Source organism: Perissodus microlepis, chromosome 11, assembly GCF_051167445.1.
Source record: "Perissodus microlepis isolate ML-2025 ecotype Zambia chromosome 11, ASM5116744v1, whole genome shotgun sequence".
In the NCBI taxonomy this organism is placed as follows: domain Eukaryota; kingdom Metazoa; phylum Chordata; class Actinopteri; order Cichliformes; family Cichlidae; genus Perissodus; species Perissodus microlepis.
The window spans coordinates 2,154,587-2,163,835 of record NC_140471.1 but is presented as its reverse complement, the minus strand read 5'-3'; positions in this window follow the sequence as shown (position 1 = coordinate 2,163,835).

Here is a 9,249-nt window from a genome sequence, read left to right as displayed (position 1 = left end):
GTTAACATGGTGTTTTGTTTTTTACGTGTTGCTGGGTCTGACCTGTGCTTTATTTTCATTTCTATAAGAGCTCGGATTTTGCATTGTGTGTAAGTACACCACGTTACTATACTAATTTAAATGCTTGTTTTCCACTGAATACTCTTTAGACATCCGACATTGTGTCCCACAGAAAGACAGCAGCACTGAGAGGCCTGCCCATTGTCCTCAGAGAGGATCCAACAGAGGTTTTCCTGAAGTGCTTAGTAAGTACAAAAAAGTAATGCAAGTAAAACTAATTGCTATGAGATGTTTTTAAAGGATGAGTTAACCCAAAATGGAAATGTACACCTCCTCAGTGCAGTCCAGATAATTTTATGGTGAGGATTGCAGTTGTCATAACTCTCACTGCTTTTTTCTGCTGAGGAGCAGCTGGGCATTGTTAGTGGGTGTTCCAGAAGAAAATATTTTTGTACAAAACTCATCACAAGGTTGGTGGGTGAAAGATACTGTGTCATTAATTAAAGGAAAATAAGCTTTTTCTTTTTAAAACCTCCATGAGTCAAATGACCATCATGGTATAGAGGTTAAAGTTAAAATCTTTAGAAATGCATTTTGTCTTTAGTTTTTCTTAGCTCTCAATAATTCATATTTTACTTTTCTTCAGGACACTGACATTGTTTTTGGAACCAGTGTTGAACGGTGCATCAGTTGTTATCCTCACCATCCTGCAAGATGACGATGCCGATACGTCTGTGTGAGACTGTGCAGTTGTGTTGGAAGGAGACATCGTGCTACATAACATTCCCGACCTCTCTACTGCCTTGGCACACCTCTTTGGCCTTCTGTATGACCTCAACATTGATTATCCAAACGAGATGAGTTATACCTTTGAAGCAATTCAGGCCATCTTTTGAGCTTGGTGGCTCTCGATGCTCACAGTGCATAAGGTCTCTAAAAACAAAGCTTTTGCTGTGACTGTGAATGGGGAAGCCAGACATGACTTTAACTTGTGTTCTTTAGCCTGTTCAAGTGCATTGTAGAGTCATATATTTAAAAAAAAACAGACGTGACCCGACAGACAGAACCACTTATATTGACAATTGGAGGCCAATTTGCCTCCTTAATAATGATTATAAGATCCTAGCTCAGATCTTTGCCAAAAGACTGAAAGCTGTTTTGAATGATATTATTGATGAAACTCAGTCTGGCTTTATGGCTAACAGACACATATCCAACAACATCAGACTTGTTTTTGACCTAATTGATTATGCAGATTTGTGTAGGGATGATAGCTTTATCTTATTTGTAGATTTCTGCAAAGCGTTTGATACGATTGAACATGGTTTCATTTTTCAGGCTTTGGACAAATTTGGCTTTGGTCCTTATTTTCAGAATACAATTAAAACAATGTACAAAAATGTAAATTGCTCCATCAAACTACAAGCAGGTACATCACCTAGGTTTAACTTGAACCGCGGTATCAGGCAAGGCTGCCCCATGTCCCCATACTTATTTCTCATCTGTGCTCAAATCCTCTCTGATTACATTAAACGCAGTCCTCTGAAAGGTATAACAATTGCGGATGAAGAAATATTCATTAGTCAACTTGCTGATGATACCACTCTCTTTTTAAAAAATGCTTCACAGGTGCAGATGGCTATTAACACAATTAATGCCTTTTCTTTAGCTTCAGGACTCCACCTAAACATTGGCAAATGTGAACTGCTTGCCCTTAGAAATTGTACCAGTCTATCTATCGCTGGCATCCCAGTGAAAGAGTCTGTCACTTACCTTGGTATCGTCATTAATAAAAATCAATCCACCAGGTGCTCCCTTAATTTTGGACAAAACACAACAAAAGCTAAATGCTTGGCTGCAGCGGGATTTATCCATTAAAGGGAGAGTTTTACTCACGAAAGCAGAGGGTTTATCTTGTCTAACTTATGCTGCTTTGTCTCTTGATGTAAATAAAGAAACCCTGGCAGATATTGACAGACTTATTTATAATTTCATATGGAAGAATAGAATTCATTATATTAAAAGATCAGTTTTATCCAACTCATACCAACATGGTGGAGTAAACTTTCTTGACTTCTCCTCATTAAACAATGTGTTTAAAATAAACTGGATTAAACAATTTTTCAGGAACCCAACCTCAATTTGGAACTTTATTCCCAATTATATTTTCTCAAAAATTGGTGGTCTTAACTTTCTTTTGCTTTGTAATTACAATATCGATAAAATCCCTTTAAAACTATCCAACTTTCATAAACAAATGCTTCTTTCCTGGTCATTGATTTATAAACACAACTTTTCTCCACATAGATACTATATTTGGAACAATAGAGAGATTTTCTCACTTATCTTAACTGCACTACTGTATAGCTCTGTGTAAATAATCATTCTGTACATACGATAACTTTTAATCCTACAACTGTTTATAACTTGCATAGTTCACATTTCTGTATAACTGTATATCTCAGATTTCTGTATAGTTTCTTTATTTCATATTTATATCCTGTTCATAGCCTGTACATAGCTTGTACTCACTACAGCCTGTACATACTTATAGTTATAGAATATTCACAACATACTTCATACCGTGTACATTATAACATACCATAATAGACCCATTTCTGTAATATACTTACATATCTATATTATTGCTAATATATATTGTAATATATCTATATCACTAAAGCACTTCTGGATGGATGCAAACTGCATTTCGTTGCCCTGTACCTGTGCATGTGCAATGACAATAAAGTTGAATTCTATTCTATTCTATTTTATACAAACATAAGTCTGTGTTTTTAAGTAATTGGTTTGATAATGGGATTCATCGTGTTGCACAACTTATAAATCCTGTTGGAGGTTTACTCTCTTACTCAGAATTTTTGAATACATGTGGTCTTCCTGTTCCACCAAAGGAATATGCCATAGTGTTTGATGCTATCCCTGCTGGGGTCTTAATGTTGTTTAGAAATCTTGTTGTTAGTGATTTGACCCCTTTACCACTGGATCCTGCTGTTACTTATGTCGGTCAGGTGTGTTTCCCCTCTGTAAAGAGGAAAAACAACCGTGAAATACAAACTCTGTTTCAAAAAGACAGAACTTGTGTCCCAACGGCTGTCGCCTACTGGTTATTCATCGTTTTTACCCAACCAGATCTTTTCTTGTACGTTATAAAAAGGACATTGATGTTAACTTTACATTTTGTAATTGTGTGAAGGAAGATATTTCTCACTTATTTTGGTCATGCTTATACACGAATCTTTTCTGGCAAGAATTTTGTGTTTTTGTTGTTTCCTTTATCTTTTCTGAGTTCTCTCTTTGTTACGGGAAAATATTGTTTGGTTTCTTTAAGTACCCCATGCACAGGGCAAGCAAATTTATTTGATTAATTTATTGATATTATTGGCTAAATTTCATATACATAAGTCAAAATTTTCTAACGCAAAACCATCCTTTCAGTGCTTTTTAAATGAAACCAAACACTATGTTAAAACCATACAACATTCTCAAAATCTAAAAGCTGTCAAAACCATAAACTTATGTTCCCTGTTCAATATCATGTGATTCTTTAATAGACTGTGTCTATTTTGGTTTTTTATATGAACCCCCTGACATTGTGTTTGCTATTTTGTATTTGTATATCTGTATTTTGTGATTTGTCAATAAAGCGTATTCAAAAAAAAAAAAAAAGCCACTGGGGAGCGCCATATTGCGACCACCACAGTAACCGGAAACACGTGACTTCAGTTAAATCGACTTTGACAGCGAAAACTAAATTGTGTTTTTGTTACTATTGATGCTGATGAGAAATAAACATGGTTCTAAGTGTTTTTTAACACTCTGGGTTTGTTCAAAAAATCACCTCTTCAGCTTGTTCGTGGCAAAAAGTGTCCATGTTTTATGTTTTTTGTTTTTTTCTACTTTTTCTACATAAAGGTTTTTTCATAAACATAAAATAGTCATTACTTTTTACATTTTTAATCCTTCAAACACCTTTTTTCTGGTACAGTGCACTTGTTTGAAGACAACCTCAAAACTCAACATTTCATATATCAGCAGTGCTACTGGAAAGTATTGTACAGTGGTCCCTCGCTATAACGCGGTTTACCTTTCACAGACTTGCTGTTTCGCGGATTTGATTTATTTATTTTTTTTACAGCGCATTGTGTTCTGCGTTCTGATTGCTGTAGATCATTGTCAATCAATCTCGTGCCGTGTCTCCTGTACAGTACATAATACGTTTACCTTGTCGAATTTACATATATTTTCGATCGCTAGCAGTGTGACTGTACTGTATGTTTGTAAGTTTTCTCCCCAACAAACACAACAATGCTGATGAAGCGTTTTGCACCGTCAGAAGCTCCTGTCCTGCCTTTGGTTTTGTTGGAGCTATTTGTTCTTTATTTTTATTATTTTGAAATTTGTTAAAGTTTGTTGTTAGTTTACTTATATTTTTGGGTTTATTTACAACTTTTATTTGTAGGTTAATATTTGTTTCAATGTTTTGTTTGTTTTGGTGTTTACCTTGTTAAGTCAGTCAGTAAGAGCTGTAGGGCCATTTTTTCTATAAATAAAGAGACTGGTATAGGACCAGCATGCACTGGGGTGGGCCTATGGGTTGTTGTTTTTTTTTTTTTTTACCAGAGCAGGAGAAGCAGCAGGAAGTAACAAAAAATGGCTCTTGTTATTGCTTGCCAAACTGGATGAATAAACCATAAAACGTAACTTTCAAGTATGGACAGTGGACTTCTTTTGCCTGCGTACAAAACATTATCTCAGTGCAGCAGTGGCTTGTGGAATTTTAATTGTGGGCTGTTTGGTTTGACAAACAAAAGGAATTGCCACTACAGGTTTCATTCTATAATACTGGACTTATGTTTCTATGAAGGTTTGAACTGTTTAAACAAAAGAGAAAAGTGTGAAAATGTTCATGCCTGTCTGAGAAAAGTGTATAAAACATGTAGTGAGGGGGTTTACAGCCTTAAAACATCTATAATAATTGTAAAAAATAAAGTTTGCTACTTCACAGATTTCACCTGCCGCGGGTTATTTGTAGAACGTAACTACCGCGATAAACGAGGGACCACTATATTATTAATAGTAGAGTCTGTGAAGTGATTTTCATGGGACAAAAGCTTGTATTCCAGGATCTGGGAGATTGTAGAAATGAGCAGTGATGCCCTTCTTGCCATCTTTCCAGAAAAATAAGTGATCTGGAAGCTGTTAGGCTTATTTACAGCAGCAGCACTTTCTGCACCTGCAGAAACTCCAGGACACATTTACTAACAGTGTTTGTTGCTGTATGTGCTGCAGCTTTGAATTTGTTTTTGAGAGTTATTATTTTGGCTATGGTGTCTTGTTGTGAACTCTACAAGAGTAAAACAGTTTTTAGCAGGTGCTTCAAAGCTAAGTTTGACTGGGAAACTCAAAGCTCAATAGCCTGTATCAACAGAAATTCAATGCAGCCTGTGTAATATTTAATGCGTCATCATTTTTTCAAGTCTATCTTGCAAACACATATTTGTGCTGCAATGCCATGCACAAACTACTGGACCCTTAAGATCAAACCTATGTCATTCTTTTGGTCCATTGCAGTGCGGTAAGCCATCAAACACCCTTATTTGAAAATCAGAATATTACATGAAATTGCTTGTTTGGCCAAAAATGGGTAAATTATGTATTTTAAAAAAAACATTAAAAACTGCAATTTAAATGTTTTGAGTTTAGAATGAAAGCAGTTTTACCTAATTTATATCATTTAGTGCTGTCAATAACAAGGAATTAAAAAAGGTTGTTATAATGGGTTTCAATTGGCCAAAAATGGCCGCGATAGAGCCAAGAGGAACAATAGGATGTTTAGTGTATATATTTTTGATGAATTTAAGAAGCTGAAGTTGAGCTGAAATAAAAATTTAGACCCTTGGGAAGTTTCATTCTATTTGCATTAACACAGCAGGAATGGTCGAATAAAAAGAAGTGAAGTGGCCACATACGGCCAGCACAGAGCCCAGAGGGTTAATGTGTAAAATGCACAAAAATGTTATTGATTACAAGGTAATACATTACTGTTAATATCAACAGTAAGCTTTTTAATTGGAATTCTGTACACTGACCCCACCCCCCTCCCCCCAAAAAACACATAAAAAACCCCACAAACAAACAGCCAGTGCCCTCATCTGTCCATTAAATGTCAAACGTCACATGACCCGTAGTCCCTACTCGTCAGCACATGCTTTTAAAAAGAGCTCCATGTCCTCTGCAAACTGAAAAACAAAGAGGAGGAAGTCCCTCTACACAAACACAGTGCAGATGACAGGCCGAGCAAACATCTGTTGATCTGTTTGAATGCCTCCTCATCATGTGAACCTTGAAGTTTTTTTAAGAAGACTAAGACCACAGTGAGGACGTTTCATTTTCATGGACTTTCCGTAAGCTGCAGTTTCATTTAGCACAGAGGGAGGAGCACATGAATGTTCTACTGAAGATTCAGAAAATGGTTTAGATGCTGGAGACAAGACATTGAGAGGGAGACAGGGCTCCACGGAGAGTGCAGCGGGAGGGAGGCGGGGCTCCTCGGAGAGTGCAGCGGGAGGGAGGCGGGGCTCCTCGGAGAGTGCAGCGGAGAGCAGTCTTGATAGTGGTGGCTGACTTGGCATTGAAGAATGCTGACATGACAATAAATGCCTTGCCATATCCCTCACGCAGTATGATTGTCATGTTACAGACAGGGCAGTGAAAGTGTCCTGTCGTCCTACACGGCAGCCTGCACCGGCATATCATTTTGTCTGTAAGAGAGGAAAAAACCCCACATGTAATTTAAATGTAGTTGTACAGAATGCAATCAGTTTATCTAACAATCAGATTGTACATATTAAGAAAAACATCCAAGCCATCCTCAATAATGAAAGCAAAATGGTGTGGATCACAAGAGCTGTCAAGAAATGTGGTGAACGAGAAATAAAAATATATTTAATAAAACACACTTTTTTCTAGCTGATGAAAGCACTGAACTGTACAGTGTGAAAAGCAACTTTTAAGTCAACAGAGAGACTGCAGAAGTGCTGAAAAGAAGTGCATATTTATAACTTTAACTATGAGGTATATTTAATCCAACATACCTTTGAAAGGCAAAGCATTTTGAATGTGTCCATTTATATGCTCCTCAATCTTTGCCCTGACAGTAGGCTTGAAAGTGGGGCACAGAGGGCAGTGAAAGAGTCTTCTGCAACACGTGGTGCATTCCTGCAATTCTGGCTTGGAGGCAGAATTCCAAATTGATATGTGCATCTAAAACAGAGAGAAAAACAGATAAACACCATATACACATTTAAGTTCAGGTTTTAGCAGAAATAACACGTTACAGTTAGCATGTAAGAAATTTGGGGAGAAAATTATTTAAAAAAAACAAACATAATTTACAAGACACTTTTATTTGTGACATACGTATCTATTGACATATAACAGACAATTTAACAAAGGCTAACTCAAATCTGGGCAATAAAAAAGCAGAACAGAATGGAATAGAGAGTATTAGCATTTATAAATATATAAATTGCTTTGTGACAAACTTTTCAATGTTGATGCAGGTGGAATGAAAGACATGAATAAAGTGTGATATGCAGTGAATGGAACGATGTGCATTGATGTTACTGACAGTGAAAAGTAGTGGATTTGTTCGATAACAAGCAAAAAACAAATACGTTTGAAACTGACCACTAAATGCTAACCAGAGGTGTCAAAAGTCCACACATTCCTTACTAAAGTTCAGATACCTCTGTTTAAAAATACTCGACTAAAAGTAGAAGTATTCACTCAACTTTTTACTGAAGTGGAAGTAAGAAGTACAGTATTTTGTGTATTTTTTTGTCTTGTCGCCCACATAAGCCCTTAATCCAGCGCTCTCACTTTAACCTGGGCCAGTAAACAGACACATCTGTGTGTTTCTCTGCCAGGAAGCACGATTAAAAAAACACACACACACACACAATTTAAAAATGACTGTTGTTGTAACGCAAACAGAGTGCCAACATGATCAGTGTAAGCAAACTAGATGATTGCCAGAATTATGAAATTACGGCAAATGTACATATGAAAGACTCTGTCCCAACCTTTACGATCCACTCCACTGTATCCATGCAGGGTACGTGTTTCCGGCTACTGTGGAGGTCGAAATATGACGCTCCACAGTGGCTGTGTCCCAATTCAGGGTCTGCACGCTTGAAGTATGCATTTTAAGTGCGATTACGTAGCTTAAATGGCACCCTAAAAATAAATTGGCTTAGGTCATTTTTAAGAAGTCAAAATAGCCTTTGGTTTCACATTCCAAGCAAAATATTCTCAGATCTATGTGGAATTAATCTTTTACTTAGATGTGATTTTGACATAAAAAAAACTCCCCATAAAGCTCTCTTCCTTTCACCAGCAAGTTGTATTATACTGGAAATTAATATACAAACATAACTACAGCCCACACAACACTCCCCTGTGGAACTGTCGCTACATAAACGTTGGAAACAAATCAATCTTTATAAAAAAATGGTACGATAAGGGCATCTGGTCAGTGATGCATTTGTTAAATGATAGAGGTAAAATTTTATTAGAAGATTTCACCACCAATTATAATCTGCAAATAAATAACAAAGAATTTCAAAAAATTACTAAGGCTATCCCTCAAAACATTCTATGTACAGCATATAATCTTTTTCAAAACCCTGACTGTAGATCCCCTGACCTCCCTGAACTCTTGGTAAATGGGCATAACATTACAGCTAACAGTCTAAAAAACTCCCAAATTAGGGAATTATTTACTAATGTTTTTTCCCTTATAGATCCAACCCAAATTCCTTCTCACATCTGTTCTCCGGTGATCAAAAGAAAGAGATCAGAAAAAATTACCTAAAACTTCCCATTCGTCCCAAAGCTAAGGAGGTCCACTACAAAATCCTCTCTGGTATTTACCCTTCCAAAGAATTTCTCAGACGTCGCTTTGCTATTGATAATAATTCTTGATCTTTTAGTGATGGGGATACTGAATCAACAGAACATTTATTTTATAATTGTATATCCTGTAAAGCCTGTGGAACGATGTGCACTACTGGCTCTTTCCAAAGATTCCAAACTTACTTGAATTTTCTAAAAATGATATTATCTTTGGTTCTCTAAGAAAAGAAAAGAAGCTTGAAAATGTTCTAAATGTAATAATTATTATGGGGAAATTCTTCATTCACAAATGTCGTTTTCTGAAAACAAAGC